This window comes from Suncus etruscus, chromosome 12 (assembly GCF_024139225.1).
Source record: "Suncus etruscus isolate mSunEtr1 chromosome 12, mSunEtr1.pri.cur, whole genome shotgun sequence".
NCBI lineage: Eukaryota > Metazoa > Chordata > Mammalia > Eulipotyphla > Soricidae > Suncus > Suncus etruscus.
The window spans coordinates 69,151,788-69,168,162 of NC_064859.1; the positions used below are offsets into that span (position 1 = coordinate 69,151,788).

The window sequence follows — 16,375 nt, forward strand, 5'->3', positions numbered from 1 at the left end:
TTTTTAGAACTACAGTTTCTGTTCTGTGGTCTGAATGCTCTAACAATACTTTTTGTTTGTTTGTTTTGTTTTTTGATTTTTTTGTTTTTGTGCCACACGTGGTGAAGCTCAAAGATTACTCCTGGCTATGCGCTCAGAAATCGCTCCTGGCTTGGGGGACCATATGGGACGCTGTGGGGATCAACCACCGTGACCCGTCCCATGTTAGCTCGTGCAAGATTTGGCGCCACCACTCTGGCCCCTAACTAATACTTTATAATACCTGGCAGGGGAGATACCATGATTGTGAAGGTGGTTTTCCCAGGGTGAGGCTTATCCATTGCAATTCGGATGTACTGACTCTTGCAATTTCCCCAAATGTGGGAAACTCGACTGAATAATTTGTGGTAATGGGGGACTGCGTTCACACTCTTCCCTGCTAGAAAAATAAAAGCTAGAATTTTACGGAAACAACAGAAAACATGAACTATATATGTTATAGTTATATATTGTTATATAGTTTATATATGGTATAACTAAACATAAAAAGTAAGAAAAATCAAATAAAATAGGACTTACTTTGAGTTCAAAATTTTATATAACATTTCTCAATATGTTAGCATACACTTAGGAGTTTTATTGCTAGTTTTAGTTGAATTAATATATTTTATTAATATATTAATATATTAATATATTTTTACACATGAGGCATTTTATGTTCATCTTTGGACTTAAGTATTTTATATTTTTCTATGTGCCAACTCTGTATTAGAAGTTTATACCACTATAAGATAATAAATAGCAGGGTTATAGGACTATCTGGAAGAAACTCTAAGGGCAAAATCCTTATGATGAGATTAACGCCCTTAGAATAAATAAGAGATGATACATGAAGACAGTGAGATGGTGATGTCTGTAAGTCAAGAACGGAGCCCTCTGGAATATGCTAATACCATCATTTTGGAATCCCCTCCTTCAGACTGTTTTGAATACATAATCTAAAAGCTAGTCTTTCTCAGAAGCTTTGTAACCGTTCAGAAAGGGTTAAACTGGAGGCATTCTTGTGCCACTTTTCTTGCTCCAGTAAAGTGCTGTGTTTGAGTTATTTTGCCTGTTCATGCCTCTGTGAAAACTTGGTTCTTACTAATTACTACTCATCAACATAATTTCACAGTGATTACAAATGTACTTGCAGATACAAAGAATCATCTCAGCTATTAATTTTACAGCAAATACTACTTTTAAGAAAATATGTAGATGCACAAGAACAAGTAAAAGAAGAACAGGGAAGAATCATGAGTCCCTTGCCCATGTTGACTAATATGTGTGCACCAAGAGGTGAATCCTACCAGTTTCAGGAACACATAGAAAAAGGCATCACTGGTATTACTAAGGCTATGTGACACTTATAAGAAAGTGTAGCACTTTAATTCAAGTACCCTTTTAGAGGCCTATAAATGGAATATAGAATAGTAGTGTGGCTGTTATGATCAAAAATTGCTAGCTGATGGGCAAAGCCCAGTCTGCTACTCTTTGTTTATATTCATGAGTATAAATAAATATCACTCTTTGAAACCAGGTGGCTAATATAGTCTGCTTCTTAAAAATAGAATGTTTTCTCCAGTGACTCCAACAGTCTACTTCCTGGGTGTAAATATTTTATATTTGATTCTAGTTTTCTAAAAAATGCTATTTTGGCTACAAAGTTGTATTCCTTTATACAAATAACAGCTCAGAGAAGAGAGCTATCAAAGAGTTTATTCCATTTAAAATAGTGTCCAAATCAATCAAGTTCCTAAGAATCAACCTACCAACCTATACCATGAAAACTTCAAAACTTCTTTTTAAAAAGAAATCAAAGAAGTCCTAAGGAATGGAAAAATATTCCATGCTCATGAATTGGAAGAAAAATATTATTAAAATGACCATCTTATCTAAACTATTACTTAGATTCAATGCAATCCCTATTCAAATTCAAAAAACATTCTTCCAGGACTTAGAAAAATCAATTATAAAGTTTGTGTGGAACCATAAAAATCTAGGATAGCCAAATCTATATTAAAAAACAATAAACTAATAGGCATCTCATTACCTAATTTGAAGCTCTACTACAAAACCATAGTGAACAAAAAAAGCATGTATTGAAACAAAGACTGAATTTCAGACCAATAGTTCAGAATAGAATATCCAGTGACAAAGACCCATGTATGTGGTCAATTAAACTTTGACATAGGAGCCAAGAACTTGAAATGGAACACAGTTTCTTTGACAAATGGCATTGGAACAATTGGGTAAATACATGTAAGAAATTAAAGATTGATTCTTATCTCACATCTTACACAAAAGTCAATTTAAAGTGGGTTAAAGACCTTGACATTAGACCTGAATCCATAAAGTTCACTGAGGAAAACAGGCAAGAACACTTTAAGACAGAGATCTCAAAGAAATATTTTTTGTTTGTTTGTTTTTGGATCACACCCAGAGGTGCTCAGGGATGATCCTGGCTCTGTGCTCAGAAATCGCTCCTGGCAGGCACAGGGGACTATATGGGATGCCAGGATTAGAACCACGGTCCATCCTGGATCACTTGCTTACAAGGCAAACACCCTACACCTGTGCTATCTCTGCACTATCTCTATAGCCTCCTCAAAAAAGTTTTTAATTATAGGATGGCAATAGCAAGAGCTATAGCATCAAATCTGAATAAATGGTTCTAGACCAAACTAAAAAGTTTCTTATGGAAAACAAACAAACATAAGCTAAAATTTAAGGCTGGCTGGGAGAAAATATTTGTATTCAACATGTCAGATTAAAAATTGATATCTAAGATATATATAGTGCTCACAAAGGTTAACTCCATAAAGCCTAAAGTCCCCACCAAAAAATGGGAAGAGGAAATGAATAGATCTTCTCTGAGGAATTCCAATAAATGGCCAACAGACACACGAAAAAAAATGCACATTATCACTTATCATTAGGGAAATCCAAATAAGATAACAATGAGATATCATCTGACACCAGTGAGAATGGCACACAATTTAAAACACTGGGAATAATTTGTGTTGGTGGGAATGTGGTGAGAAAGGAATTCTCATCCACTTCTGTGGGAATGCTACCTGGTCCAACCCCTATGGAAACACTATGGAGGTTCTCAGTAAACTTAGAATTGATCTGCCATATGAACCAGTAAATCCACTTTGGGTATATATCCCAAGAACAAAAAAATCGTTGGTTCAAAAGGATGTATGCACATCACTATTTATTGCAGTACTCAATCCAATAGCTAAGACTTAGAATCAACCTACATATCCAACAACAGACTACTGGATCATTAAGATGTGGTACATATATATTCAATGGATTACTACATAGCTATAAGGAATGATGCAATCATGCAATTTGCTGCAACATGGATGAAACTGGAAGATATTAAATGAAGTAAGCAGAAACAGAAGGACAAATACAGAATATTACTTGTGTGTGGTATTTAGAATAATTGCATGCATAAATGCAATGGTTTAAACAGGAGTTGTTACAAATATTCTTAGCCCAGAATATAGAGAAAAGCAAAAAATTGAGTGGAGGGAAAACACAAATATGAAATAATGGGGGTTAGAGAACAAGTGGTCTCAGGTGCATTGGTGGTGTTAAAAAAGGACAGAGCTAAATATCCAAGCCAAAGTCAACAATAATGAAATCTTAAAACCCAAACTTCAACAATCAAAAGTACAGATGTTAGGGTGCTTGCATTGCTTGCTGCTGACCCAGGCTTGGTCTCTGATACCCCATCAGAATGATCCCTGAGTAGAAACTGTAATAAATCCTGAGCACCACTGGATAAACCAAAATCTAACAAACAAAAATTAGCACCCTTTTAGTGATTAAAGGGCTGGAGATTACAATGTTTAAATAAACTTGACCAAGTTAATATGACATAATAAATGGTGGATCACGAGTCAGAACTCAGAAGTTGTGCTTTCCAGTCCATTATTTTTGCTCTCATGTTTATTTCTCTAAATAAGAATAAATATTTAAAATTGGGTTTAATTTTTATTTATGACAGCAGAATTGTTATCATACAGGTGGCATAGAACATAGAATTATATGGTCCCAGGAAAGATATATCAGATTTGGAGTTCAATATATCAGGTAGAAATCATAGCTCTTTATGTCCTTATTTAAGGATATGCCCTGTATTTATGAATCTCATTTAATATATATTATATGAATTAAAGTATCTATTTTGTGGGTCTATGGGTTATTATTATATAAAAGGAATCCTGAAGCCAGAGCAATAGCACAGCGGTAGGGCTTTGGCCTTGCACGCAGCTGAACCAAGACAGACCTCGGTTTGATCCCTGGCGTCCTAGATGGTCCCCCAAGCCAGAAACGATTTCTGAGCACATATCCAGGAGTAACCCTGAGTGTCACCAAGTGAAACCCAAAAACCAAAAAAAAAAAGAAGAATCCTGAAAAATAACAATTCTGTGCTTGTTTAATTGTTAATTCTCTGTGTATAGTCAAACACATCTTTGAGTCTGATACTATTTTCCAGATTATATCTCGTTTGTTCCTAAATAGATAGAAGCAAATACATTCATGAGAATTTTTTTCAGAGAGAAGAAACACCTAGTTTTCACTTGAGGAATGATGTAAGGAAGAGAAGCCCACAACAGAGATCTTTGATGGCTTGTCTCATGACACCTACTTTGTGAAAGAGATATGTTAGCTTGTCAGGGAATCTGGGAAATGAAAATCATGAGTCAAATGGTGCATAGTAGCTGGTGGCAGAGGACAGATTAGTGCAGCTGGAAGGGTATTTGCTTTATATATCACCCAAACTTTCCAATATCCTCTTAGTAAAGGACATTGATGCCTTAGGAGCAGTACTGGGTGGAACAGTGTCCCCTCACAAGTGGTTTGTTGGGATTGTAGTGTGAATCATGAGATTGTTCATAATCATTTTGAACGAGGGTCCCTGGGAAAACCCAAAGTACTTGGTGAGAATTTTAGGGTCTAGGGGAAAGAAAATAAATTGTTTGGAGTAAACACACTTTGCAGTTTACATGAGCCACTGAAGATAAAATGTGTCATATCAGTGACACTGTGCTGGGATTTCTGCCTGGTATAAGTGGTAGGAATTTTAGTTACAAGATACATACATGCATGGATTTCATTTTGAGAAAAAACACTCAATCTTAGCATCAAGATAATTCATCCTAAAGAGGGGAGATTATGTGAAAATAGTACACCTTACTAGGTATATTTTTATGTAGACAAATGCAGGAAATAATATAGATTGAGGGACAAAATGCACACATAATATAGGAAGACGAAGCAGCTGCAGAGTTGTTGTAAGGGCCAAACAATAATTCCTATGGGGCAAGAAGCACTAGGTAAACATTGCAAATCAACTTACAATAGTCTAATCCTAGAAATGTAAGAAAAGCTCACAAGTTTCACCAAGGAGGTGTACAGCCTCAAGGGGACTGAGAAAAGCATGAAAGCTCAGGTATCTTTTTTATTATTATTATTTATATGTAGTTTCAGATATCTTTGTTTTCCTTTTCTGTATTCAGGGTTTGTTCCTCTGGAGATCAAGTATTTGGCAAGTTGTCTACTTTTCAGGTAGAAGCCGTAGACTGTAGTTCCAAAAGATAAATTGGATAAATGCAAATAAAACAATTAACTTGTTTTTATTTGTCTCAAACAGTAATCTCTGGTGTGATTGCTTCTGACTAACTTTTATTTCTCTCTTCTAAGTATTATCCTAATTAAACCTTTCTGTTGAAGTTTTTTATTTTTCAACAAAATTATAATGGATGCGTTGAAAAATGCAGATTCTAAATAGTACTTCTTGCATATTAAAGAAAATAATCCTCCACTTACTCTTACTAAAGGGAAATGTTACTGGGAAGAAATAAATTATCTTCAAGATATAATTTTTTTACGATACTAGTGATAATTCTTGGCAAAAGCATTTCTACAAATGACAGACATGTCTCTGGGCTAATGAATTCTGGAACAGTCTGAGTGATAGAGGAACCCCTTAGAGTAATAGCTATATTTATGGACGAGAAAAATATTCTTGCAATAAACATTTTATAGGAAGCTATGCATGAATGCATTTGTTAACTTGTTTTAAATAACTCTGGCACCTAGTAAAAATAGGATTTGAAGGAGAGTTAAAGTTTTATTTCAGGATATAGTAACATCTACATTTGCTGAATGATTTATATATGTGACATTAACTGAGCACTATTGAAAAAAACACACACACACACATTTGACCTCAGGCAAGCTTGTTGAGGCTCAAGCTTTTTCCAGGTTGAAATTTTCCTCTTAAATTTTTCATGAAATTCTCCCAGCAGGGTCACTGTGGGGTTCTGAAAAGATTTTCAGCATCAGAAATGCTGCATCTCAGCCATCAGAAAAGCATTATTTCATTAACACTTCCTCCTCTTCATTTAAATGCCACATAATAACATAGAAAAGGTGTAAGGTCCATCAATTGTAAAATTATCATTTTTCACCAAAGCAACATTATATTAAACACTTAATTATTCATTACTAATGCTTGTCATGGTGAAATATTGGTCTTACTAATTTTGAAAGAACCAGGCCAAGCTTTTCTTCCTTGAAGGTTAATGGCTGAGTCCCTAGTTTCATTACATTTCCTAAATGTAACACACCTCATATGTCATTGTGTAACTTTCCTGACCCCTCAACCCTTTTAGCAAGCAAAATCTATACTATACTAAACCGTGTTTTATGATGCTATTCTTTTTGAAAATGAAAAACTAATTTCCATGGTAATGGTAAAAAAGAGCAGACTTTGTGATGATATGGTTAATTAAATACTATCAATTGAATTGATTCATTAGGAGATATATTATTAAAGGTGACATACCTCTTGATTTTCATAAAATATTGTTTTTAAATAAATCTGTTTACTCTCTTGGAATTATGCAGTGAAATGTGTCTGTATGAATTACAGCATTGTTTGCTGCCTGTGTTTGGTTACAAAATTCAAGACTACAGTCTTAGGTATTTACAAGCCAAAGTTCCCACTGAGGGACACCTGTGCTGTATAGGTTTATGGATAATGAAAAAAAAAATCCTTGCCTTCTAAATACTCCACATGATGTTGATTCTGTTAACAGAGATAAGTATTAATCATTCTATCTTCCAAGCTCATCTGGAAGCATTATGGAGACTAGAAATATGAACTTGACCTCACACCCTTGATATGCCTGTGTCTGCAGAACGGCTTTCCTGAGTCAGGAATGATCTTTCATTTTTATTTTCTGGAAAAAACTGGAGAATAAAAGTGAATTATACAGAAAAGAAAGGCCCCACTTTGTTTTTTTTTTCTCACTAATTCTAAAACTCTCTGTGCTGTCAAATCAACTATCAGCTTTGTCCAGTTTAGACTCAGGCTTTTCAAAACACAGTAAAAAATTTTTTATAACTTGAGTTTCTCTCAATTCTAGCACATATTGTTACAGATACTTTTAAGCTTTGCTATTAGGAACTTTAATATTGAGAAATATTTGTCTTTCTCAACACCGATTTGTTTTTAATTTTCTCCCTTCACTTTGAAGGTGTTCAGTTTAATATTATCTAATATCTATATTGTCTTTTCACCTAATTTGCTTTCTATCTACTTTTAATTCTTTTGATTTGGATATATATTTATATATAATATGGACCACTTATTAATTAATGTTATTTATTATTATTTTAATGCTATCTAAAACTATATTTTAAGCAGACATAGGTATATTTATATATATCTATATATTTTAGTTTTGGGGCCACACCGGGTGATGCTCAGGGGTTACTCCTGGCTATTGCTCAGAAATTGCTCCTGGCTTGGGGGACCACATGGGATGCCAGGGATTGATCTGCAGTCCATACTAGGCTAGCACATGCAAGACAAATGCCCTATCGCTTGTGACACCACTCTGGCCCCAAAATGTTTATATTTTAACCAATTAATTATATAGATGTATATATATAGTTATATATAACACTACCACAAATTCTTATGATGAAATTGTGGTGTTCTAAGAAATTCAATATTAATCTCTAGTCATTTTCTTCACTTAGCACATATACAAAACCACTGAATGGTAAGTTGAAGAAATTTATAAAGTATCACTTAAATGCCAAAGGTCTATTGACTACATATTATACATATTTTACAAAATGCTAGTACAGTGGGTTAGGATGTTTGTCTTGCATGCTGTCAATCTAGGTTCAATCTTCAGTGTCCATTTGATCCCTGTCTAGCAGTAACCTGAGTGCAAAGCCAGGAGTAAGCCAGAGCACAGAGCCAAACAAAAAAAAGAACAAAATAAAATGCAAATGACAAAGTTATATGAGCTGTTTTGCTTTAAATTACAAAATAAGATTAAAATTAATAATATGTTTAAAATAAGAAAAAAATAAAACTGTAATATTTAATTATATAATCTTCATATCTGATATCCTTAATGTGTCTACCTGATGTTATTTTTATTCAATTTAAAATAAAACAATTATCTTAATGCAGGTAACTAATTCTCTAGTTTTGTAAAAATTCACCATTATCCAAAAGGTTCCTGAGGTAAGCAGCAAGTCCGCCAGCTGCGCGGCTGCTGCTCAGCTGCAGCAAGGCTGTCAGGGCTGCATGCTGCAGAGGCCCAAGGATGCCAGGGCTTGGTGCTGCAAGGTTCACAGGGGCCTGTGGAGCCCAGCTGCCAGATGGGGCCTTGTGCTCAACCAGGGACATCAACATGTAGCAACTGACTGTCGGTCCATCTGGAAATGAGAGAGAGAGAAAAGGAAACCAAGTATACTTTTTATTTCTCCAGGACTCTGAAGCCTGCTACAGCTGTCATTACAGTGGGAATATCCAAGGGGTGTGTCCAAGTTCAACTGTTATTATATCAACATTCTAGGCTAACTTTTATTTTAAAAGTTATTTATTTTACTAACTTTTGAAGGATAATTTTGTTGGGTAAATAATTCTGACTTGACTATATTTCTCCCTATTTCTTTCAGTGATTTTAATTTCATTTCTTCTGACTAATTCACATTGCTCCTCATTATAAACACATAATTTTCTTTTGTTATATTTTAGGTTTTTATCTTCACCTTTGTCTTTAATGAGTAGATGTGTGTGTATTTACCCTTGTAGAGGTTTGCTGAGCTTCCTGGTTTAGGTGCTACTCTGAATTTTGCAAACAAGTTTTTTTTTTCATATATCTTTTACTATATTTTATATTTATTATCAAACACAGTTCCATTTTATAGACATTAGTGTTTTGTAATATACACAGGAATTGATGCCTGAATTCCACTTCCTCAGCTAACTGTGATGACCTTTCCTTTAACCTTTTCTTGTGCTGTGATGGGTTTGGGAATCGAGGTGAACATATTAAACCAAACCTTTTTCTTAAAAAAAAAAAAATAACAGTTCTGCTCTTTCTACTGTTTAGTTGCTGAAAACTTGTTGTCTATGTTAAGTTCAATAATATACATTTTATACTGTACACATCAGTCTTCTATATCACTGATAAGAATCAGAAATACTATTTTTGCTTTGATAAAGTTTTTCTCAATTTCTTCCCAATTTATTAAGTTTGTATTTAAACACGCATAAACATTCTCTAGGGAATTTTCTTACATTATCAATATTAAGTAATTAATTTTATTAGCACTTTATATTATATATGTTGCTATTGCTATATATATTACCATGATAATTCTTTGTAATTATCTTGTTATAAGGACTACTTATAAAATCATGATTATTTTATAATCTTATAAGAGCTGGTATGATACAATTTACACTATAAATGCTTAATACATCTTATTTCATTGACTCAATATCCTGAATTTCTTATGCTGTGCAGAGAATTTTTAATTTAATATGAATCCATAATCTCATTAATTTATTTTTGTTCTTGTCTTTGAGTCTGTGGTCTTTTGACTGAAGAAACTTCTGCAGTCAATTTCTTGGAGAGTTCTGCCAATGTTCTTTCTTGGTGCATTTTATGGATTCTGTTCTAATCTTGAGTTCGTTAATCTACTTTGAGCTTTGTTTTGTGAATAGTATGATTTTTTATATATCATTTCTTATATTTCATATTTTTCATGTGACTATCCAGTTTTCTTGCACCATTTGTTGGAGAGATTTTCTTTGTTTTATTTTATATAAGATACTTCTTTATAAATTAACTGTCCATATGGATGTAACCAGATGTTTTAAGTTATTGATATCAACACAGTATACTTCAGGGATGGAGAAACCTTGTATCTCCTAGGCCAAGGAAATTCCCTCTATAATATTTCCAATAGTTAATGTGCCTATGCAGGGGGGAAAAGAAAAAAAAAGGGAAAGAAAGCACAAAATAATCATTTTTCTACATATATATTTATTCATTGATTGATTTTTTTTTTTTGGGGTTTTTGGGCCACACCCGGAGGTGCTCAGGGGTTACTCCTGGCTGTCTGCTCAGAAATAGCTCCTGGCAGGCACGAGGGACCATATGGGACACCGGGATTCGAACCAACCACCTTTGGTCCTGGATCGGCTGCTTGCAAGGCAAACACCGCTGTGCTATCTCTCCGGGCCCCTGATCGTGGTTTTTTTTTTTTTTTTTTTGACGTCCTTATTTTGGTGTAGATATTATAGTTGATGTCTCCTTTTTTATTTTATATTATTTTATCTTGTCTTTCTCTTTCTTTTTGCACTCCAGCATGATTTGAATTCAGAACCAGGACTATTGTGTGGTGTTTCTCTTTGTTGCTGTAGTGCTCACTGGATATTTAATTTGACATTTATTTTTGTATTGTTATGGTGTTTCAATTACCTTTTTCAAGTCCTTTCTCAAACTGAGACTGATAGCCACTAGAAGGACTCCGCCCATTTTCAGCATATTTTTATTATTTTTGTTTTTGCTTAATCTTTATCCTATTCTATTGCTTTTCTTTCCCTCAAACAAAACCACATAACTCAATTTATCTAGCTTAGCCTCTCAAATAGAGGGAAAAACAAGGAAGGGCACCAGGACCAAACAGATGTATGATCACTGATAGTAAGCTAGACAAAGAGGGGACCAGCTACTCTAGGAGCCGGGGGGGGGGGCGGGGGTGATGGTGGGGATATGGGTTGCAGAAAGGGAACAGGGAAGGGGGGAGGACAAATTTGGTGGTGGGTATTTTCCTGATTCAATGTTAATATGTACCTAAAATACTAATGTGAAAGATATGTAAGCCACTATGATCAAAATAAAAATAAAAAAAAGATATTGTAAATCACAATGGTTTCAATAAAATTTAAATAAAAGAAGGAAAAAAAACATGTTCACACAAAAATTGCACATAGACATTTATTCATAATTGACAAACTTAGAGGCAACAATATTACCTTTTTTGGTAAGAATAAATAAATATGGTTTATATGGACAATGAGATTTTATTATAAAATCACATAAAGAAAAGGATTAGATGGGGCCGAGGCGGTGGCACTAGTGGTAGGGCATTGGCCTTGCATGTGGCTAACCTAGGACAGAACACGGTTCAATCTCCAGGTGTCCCATATGGTCCCCCAAGATAGGGGTGATTTCTGAACACATGGCCAAGAGTAGCCCCTGAGCATCACTGGGTGTGCGCCCCGAAGAAGAAGAAGAAGAAGAAGAAGAAGAAGAAGAAGAAGAAGAAGAAGAAGAAGAAGAAGAAGAAGAAGAAGAAGAAGAAGAAGAAGAAGAAGAAGAGAATTAGAACTTAAATTAATATGACAAACTTAAAGAAGTCCATTTTAAAGTACTGCACACAGTATGATTATAACAATAAAACATTCTAGAAAAGATTGAACCAGGACATCTGTGAAAAAGTTCAGTACTTACTAAAGGTTAGATATAGTTGGAATGGTAAATGGCTAAAACATAGATTTTGAGAGCAGTAAAAGTTTCTTTTATGCTACTTTAATGATTCATATGATATAAAATGTATAGGCTGTACCACATTATACAAACAATGTACTTTGGGTGATTATGAAATATTTAACATTACATAAATGTCCCACTGTTGAAATACAAAGTTCATATGAGAACTCTATTTCTATTAACTATTCTGTTCACTAAAACAGTTCTAAAATTAATCTATTTTTAAAGGATAGTCTAGGAAGTTTAAGCCATTCACTGGAAATTTTAAATGCATAATAATTTAGTATGTTTCTATTATGCTATGGTTTTACTATGATTAATTCATATTTTAACTATAAGTAAATTATTTTAGGCATTTTTCAAAATAATTAGCATTGTTATATATAAAGTATAAATGTAATAATTTATTTATAAACAATAGTTATTAGCTTGATATTTTTCTTTCTTTCTTTTTAATTTTAGAGTAGCCTCATAATGTCATCAGACAGTACACTGTGGCATGACATTTTGTAGGCAGATCTGCAACAAACATGATACTGGCAAAAAAAGAAGTCCCAGATATTGGATGTCCTGTGGACATCGATGATTCAGACCATGGTGTTCATCCATGATTGACAATAACTGAGATTTGCTCCAGGGCCAAAGTAGAGATTTTTGTTCCATTTGCTATAAAGAAAAACTTCAGGTTGTTCTTGAATATGAATTGCCTTTTTAATTATGCTTCAAAGATAGCAATATTTTTTTCTGGAGACAGGAAAATTAAGTGAGCAATGTTAAACATATATTAATGAAAGACAAAATGACTATTAAAGTCAACAATTCCATAAATAAATAGAAAAATGAATTAGCAGAACAGAAAGAGGAGGAAATAATTATCACTGCATGTTGCATAGTATTTAATCAGCCACACTTAGTGATAACACTTTCCTCAGGCATACAGCTTTTGAGGCTTGAATTGCCTTCTGACTGTAACATGAGGAAGAGGGAGACAACAGAGAGGAAATACTGCACTGGAGAGCCACTTTTCAGATTTATAACACTTATGAATTGAAACAGTATTAAACAAATACTCCTTGAGTGCTTACTTTATATGTGCTATCTAGATTCCATAAGAGAGAGAAATAAACAAAGATTCTAGTCCATGGCTTTCAGTAAAGTTAGAAAGAAATCTTCACATTAAGTAGAAAGTTGCAAAAATATAGTTATGGTTATAGGATTTAAAATTTTCTTTTTTAAGACACCATGATTTACAAGACAATTCATAGTTGAGTTTTATGTATACTATGTTCCAGGACCAAACCCACTACCAGTGTCAATTTTCCTCTACCAGTGTCTCCAGTTTCCTCCAAACAACTCTCTCCTAATATTTTTCAACCCCTACCCAAACTGTCTACTTTAAGGGCACATTTTTAAGTTTTGCTATTGTGGTTTGAATCTCCTGAATTTAGTGTTGTTGATTCTGTGATTTGGCTATATAGATATACATAACTATATTCTTCTGCATAAGTGATGTACTTGGCCCCTGAAAATTGATGCAACTTGAATGGAATTGGAAGGTATAATGTTGAATGAATCCAGAGAAAGGACAAACATAGATATGTTATCTCACTTATTTGTGGTATATAGAATAATGCGGTGAGTGAATGAAATGTAGTAGAAGAGTGATAACCTGATCATTTTTGGTTCTAGAGTATATGAATGAGAAAGATAAAAGTGGGAAAGAAATCAAGGAAGATAACAAGAAGTTGAGGAAGGAAAGTCATAAGTGCAAGGGACAAAGGTCTTGGATACTAATTGTAATGGAGACCAGAGAGAGATTCTGAAGAAATTCTTGGAGAAGAGAGTCTGAAGTGGACAGAGATGTTTTTGTAGATGAGCAGCACTTGCACGTGTGTAGGAAGTAGTTCAAGGACTAAGGTCGATACTATGACAGCTTCTAAGTACATGAGTTTCTTAGTAATTGTGTTTAGAATACCCACTCCAGGTAATTTCAAACAACAGCATTTTATGGTTCTTAAAACCAGAAATCTAAAATGCAAGTGTCTGAAGGGCTGTGGTCTCTCTCCCAGCTTCTTTCTGATGGCTGCAGGCAGTTCTTACTTAGTTACACATCTGTTATTTCATGACCTTCTTGAGTCATATGCCTGTCTTCGTTCTTTTTATTAAAACATCAGTTATATTGGATACTACCCTAATCCTGTATTACTGAATTTTATATTTAAATCTTTTAAGCATTTTCATTTCTGATTCTGTTTTTTATCCTTGTACCAGTGCTACACCCATTTTATTCTATTCTGTTTTTACCTTACCATGGCAAACTCACCTTTGTAGAATACTTCTCAGGTTTATTCAAATGAAACAAATTTATTAAGATTTACTTAATAGTGCATATTTTGCCTTAACAAATTACATCTGCAAGAATCCTTTATCAAAATTGGTGACTTTCTGAATTATTAGGTGTTTAGGATTCAGTATATAAATTTGTGGACCACAATGAAGCTTGCTTAGAGCAAAGTATTTGAGAAATCAAAAAAGTAATAAGAAATGCTAAAAACTGGAACTGTGTGCGGTTAAAACATATCTCAGGTAACCAGCTATATTCCCTCTGGTATGCATACCACTGATGGTCAGAACGACATATGAAGATTCAAAATACTTTAAATATGTTGTTCATGGGTTCAATTTACAGAGGCTCCATGTGAAGATTGTAGCCCATACATGAATGCTGATTAACATAAAAATAAAGAGATCCTCAAATTTGTCTCAAAACCCCTATCTATGGGTTTTGAGAAAAATAAAAAACATTTGTGTAATGATTCTCAGAGACAAAATAGAGGAGGACTGGAGGGTCCAGCTCCTGACATAAAGCTCACCACAGGAATCATTTAGTGCAGTCACAGAAATAATTACACTGAGAACTATCATAACAAAATGTGACTGAATGAGGGAAGTAGAAAGCCTGTCTAGGGTACAAGTCAGTGTGGAGTGAAGAGGAAAGACACTTGGGATATTGGTCATGGGAATGTTGCACTGGGGAAGAATTTTATATATATATTAAAAAATAAAAAAAGAGAAAAGAAAAGATAAGGCCTCCCATTTCTTACCACAGGCTATGTTCTTTACACTGACTGTATAGAAAGAGGAGGCACAGTAAATGCACCCCATATACACCTCAACCCAGGCCCTTTGCCTGGTCTGTATTGTGAATTGGGGGACAAAAAAAAATTAAAGCGATCCATGTGTTGGGTGAGGCCTCCCCCAGCACAGTGCCTCTAGCCCCTTTGGCTGTCAGTTTTGAAGACGCAGGGTAATGGCGAAGAAATAACTCACAAGCTGTCACTTAAAGTTTCACTGAGTCAGCTTGCTTTTATTCCATGGCCCTGCCCAATATATGCTTTTCCTCACATGTGTTTCTCTGCTTAGATTTCTGCTTTCCCTCTCTCTCTGCCTTTTTGTCTCCTCCCAGCCAGACATTTTTTATTCTTTATTTAAAATAGTACTCCTTATCCCAGGTGTGGGTGAGCCTGATCATATAGGTGGGATTAACATCTCAAAAGAAAATTTAGGTAAAAGGGGGACAGGTTACACACTTGAATTTGAAAATGGTCCTGTGTTTTAAGGTATCCCTTCCCTCAGCTTTTTTTTGAGGTGTTAAATCTACCCAGATGGTCAGACCTGCCCACATCTGACATATGACAGGTTATTTATTTTTCTTCTGGTTTTTGGGTCACACCCCGCAGGCTCAGGGGTTACTCCTGGCTCTAAGCTCAGAAATCACTCCAGGCAGGCACAGGGAACAATATGGGATGCTGGGATTTGAACCAATGACCTTCTGCAGGAAAAGCAAGCGCCTTACCTCCAGGCTATCTCTCGGGCCACTTATGGCAGGCTATTTTAAATAAAGAATAAAAGGTGTTTTCTGGGGAAAGGAGAGGAGCAACAGCAAGGGAGATAGAGATCCTAAAAGAAAGGCAGGAGTTAGGTAAACATAGCGCAGAGGCTGCATCTGGTGGATAGGGCCTTGACATAAAAGTGAACCAATTCCAATGAAACTTTGACTGCTTGTGAATTATTTCTCTGTTGTTATCCTGCATCTTCATACCTGCTGGTAGAAGGAGTGATAGGCATGGTGCCTGGTGTGGCCTAACCCAACACGTGGACTTTAGACTTTATATTTTATAATTTTAATCAACACTGCATGACTATGACCCTTTCTTGGAATTGCACATAAGACATAGCAACATTTAGACTTTTGTGGCCACATGATTCACTAATGATTTATACATCATCACTGATCTTTAATTTGGTAAGAGTTTTACCTAAAAATAAAAACATTTCTCCTCTTCCAAGGATTTAGCAATCATTTTAGAACAAAAGCCAGCCACACAAATGCACAGTGTCCTGAGTCAGTGCTCATATCAGTGATTAATCTATGAAACTATTAATAAAAGAAAGAAGAA

General features: G+C 34.7%; 2 non-coding genes across 2 annotated transcripts; both read left to right on the forward strand.

Moving 5' to 3' along the window:
* The first annotated feature begins 255 nt into the window (after positions 1–255).
* On the forward strand, positions 256–418 carry LOC126024939 (U1 spliceosomal RNA). Its single transcript, XR_007501012.1, has one exon. It is a non-coding gene; the product is annotated as a U1 spliceosomal RNA (small nuclear RNA).
* A 14,584-nt stretch (positions 419–15,002) lies between these two features.
* Positions 15,003–15,135, forward strand: LOC126025435 (small nucleolar RNA SNORA51). Its single transcript, XR_007501439.1, has one exon. It is a non-coding gene; the product is annotated as a small nucleolar RNA SNORA51 (small nucleolar RNA).
* Positions 15,136–16,375: the final 1,240 nt, after the last annotated feature.